We start from the raw sequence: 3,319 nt of genomic DNA on the forward strand, positions 1-3,319 counted from the left end.
GAAGAAGGGGATGATAGAGGATGAGATGACATGAGTTTGAGCAAGCTGTAGGAGTTGGTGATGGACAAGGAAACCTGGTGTGCTACAGTCCATGGGGTCTCAAAGAGTCGAACACGACTGAGCGACTGAACCGAACTGAACTGACATATCTACCAACTAGATTCAAGTTAAAATTTTGCCATGCCAGTGAGTTACTTAACTCGACTTTTAGCTTATCAGAAACAATAACCGGGACCCATGTCTACTCCTGTTTCCTGCACCTGCTGACCCATAACCACCATGCGTGAGTGCATCTCCATCCATGTTGGCCAGGCTGGTGTCCAGATTGGCAATGCCTGCTAGGAGCTCTACAGCCTGATGGCCAGATGCCAAGTGACAATATTGGGGGAGGAGACTCCTTCAAAACCTTCTTCAGTGAGACAGTGCTGGGAAGCGTGTTCCCAGGGCAGTATTTGTAGACATGGAACCCACAGTCATTGATGAGATTCTCACTGGCACCTACCCCCAGCTCGTCCACCCTGAGCAGCTCATCACAAGCAAAGAAGATGCTGCCAACAACTATGCCCAAGGTCACTGCACCATTGGCAAGGAGATCATTGATCTCTTCTTGGACCAAATTCAGAAACTGGCTGACTAGGGCACAGGTCTTCAGGGCTTCTTGGTTTTCCACAGCTTTGGTGTGGGAACTGGTTCTTGGTTCACCTCCCTGCTGATAGAACGTCTTTGTCGATTGTGGCAAGAAGTCCAAGCTGGAGTTCTCCATTTACCCATCCCCCCAGGTTTCCACAGCTGTAGTTGAGCCCTCCAACTCCATCCTCACCACACCCCACCCTGGAGCACTCTGATTGTGCCTTCACGGTAGACAATGAGGCCATCTATGACATCTGTCATAGAAATCTTGACATTGAGCACCCAACCTACACAAATCTTAACCACCTTATTAGCCCGATAGGGTCCTCCATCACTGCTTCCCTGAGGTTTGATGGAGCCCTGAATGTGGATCTGACAGATTTCCAGACCAACCTGGTGCCCTATCCCCGCATCCACTTCTCTCTGGCCACATATGCCCCTGTCTGCTGAGAAAACCTACCATGAACAGCTTTCTGTAGCAGAGATCACCAATGCTTGCTTTGAGCCAACCAACCAGATGGTGAAATGTGACCCTCACCATAGTATACATGGCCTGCTGCCTGTTGTACCATGGTGATGTGGTTCCCAAAGATGTCAACGCTGTCATTGCTACCATCCAGACCAAGCGCAGCATCCAGTTTGTGGACTGGTTCCCCACTGGCTTCAAGGTTGGCAGTAATTACCAGCCTCCCACTGTGGTACCTGGCAGAGACCTGGCCAAAGTACAGCGAGCTATGTGCATGCTGAGCAACACCACAGCCATTGCTGAGGCCTGGGCTCGCCTGGATCACAAGTTTGACCTGATGTATGCCAAGTGTGCCTTTGTTCACTGGTATGTAGGTGAGGGCATGGAGGAAGGAGAGTTTTCTGAGGCCCAGGAGGACATGGCTGCCCTTGAGAAGGATTATCAGGAGGTTGGTGTGGATTCTGTTGAGGTAGAGGAAGAGGAAGAAGTAGAGGAATACTAATTACCATTACTTTGAGCCCTGCAGCATGTCATACTCAGCTTCAGCATTAGTTGACAGGTATAAAAACTTTCTAATTAGATTGTCTTCACTTTCAACTATGATCATGTATTGCTTTTCCATGTGTGTCTGTAAGACTTATGTCCTATCTCAAAAGTAAAGATTTTAAGAAAGAAAAAAAAATGCATTTTGCCTTAATAGTCTTTTCTATCAAGTATCATGATATCACACTCCTGATGTTTTTGAATGTGTGTCTCCCAAGAATAAGGATATTTTCTTATATCACCACAATGCCATTTCATACCTAAGAAAAGTAATGATATTTCCTTTAAAATATCTACTATGTAGTCCGTATTCAAATCTCCCCAATTGTCCAAATGTGTTTTATACAGCTACTTTTATTTCAAAAAACGATCCAAAGTTAATGAAATGCATTTTTTGGTAATTTCTTTGTTGTTGTTTTTCAACCTAAAACTGTCTCCATGTCTTTTAAATTTGCATTTCAATGACTTTGAAGAGGCAAGATCAATTTGTAGCCCTGTAGAATGTCTTCCATCTTTCTGGATTTGACTGTTTCCTTGTGGTATCATTTAACTTATTCTCCGAGCCCCTGTATCCCATGCAAAAGGTTGAAAGACAATAATATTTCATAGATTATACTGTTTACTTCATACTGTGTCATACAAGGAGTACAAAATATCAGACTGCCACACTCTTAGTGTTGTTAAATTTGATTCCTGACTTAAAATGACAACCACCAGATTTCTCCATTGCAAAGGTACACTTTTCCCTTTATAACAAGCAAATTATCTCTGAGGTAACAATTTGGCACCATGCAACAAACCTTGACACAACAACAGCTTGACACCTAATGGTTTTGCCATCCATTGATAACTTCTTCCTGAATCAATTGTGTCACTACGGTTTGCACAATGGTGACTTTCTAATTTGATCATCCTTTATATTTATCAGTTGTAATTCTTAAGAAGAAGCTTCTCTGTTCACTTAAAATAAGAGAAATACTTAACTTTTTTCGAATTACAAATCTTTGGAGAAAAAGTTGATGCAAAGATCATCATCAGGAATTCCCTGGCAGTTCAGTGGTTCAGACGCCACACTTTCACTGCTGAGGGCCCAGGTTTGATCCCTGGTGGGGGAAGTAAGATCCTACAAGCCATGGGGCATGGCCAAAAAGAAAGTCATTTTTAATGCTAACAAATGAATGGTTTTTCTTTCTCCTTCTTGTTGTTATTATCAATATAAATGTATGAATTTTGTCCTTCTCCAGGGGATCTTCCTGACCTAGGGATCAAACCCAGGTCTCCTGCACTGTAAGCAAATTCTCTACCAGCTGAGCCACCAGGGGAGCCCTTACTTATTTATAATCAATTATGTTTATCATCATCATCATTAATGTGTGGCTGAATCATGCTGATTCCATTTTGTCAGTTCCATTTTGATACCAGCCTGCAGTCTTTACCCCCTCCCCTTTCCACATAACTGAGCTTTAGCTTACTCAGAAGGAATGCACTCAAGCCAGAGAAGTTCCCTATCAACTTCTACTCTTGCCTTCATCTGATCTGAAAAGTGGAAGAGTGCCTTTTGCTGAAACAGATGGTTAATGGTCATGAGACACCCCCCACCGAGGGGGAACTCCCCTAGTTTCCATCCATGCAGATGTGTTTCTCCCTAGTAGTCAGATTCTATTTTTAGCTTTGGCCCAT

At 43.5% G+C, this 3,319-nt stretch overlaps 1 pseudogene; it reads left to right on the top strand.

The window, feature by feature from the left end:
* Window positions 1-277: 277 nt before the first annotated feature.
* LOC129534944 (tubulin alpha-1B chain pseudogene) lies at window positions 278-1,598 on the top strand (annotated as a pseudogene).
* Window positions 1,599-3,319: the final 1,721 nt, after the last annotated feature.

This window comes from Moschus berezovskii, chromosome X, assembly GCF_049115385.1.
Source record: "Moschus berezovskii isolate FMDL1 chromosome X, NW_MosBer_1.0, whole genome shotgun sequence".
Lineage (NCBI taxonomy): Eukaryota > Metazoa > Chordata > Mammalia > Artiodactyla > Moschidae > Moschus > Moschus berezovskii.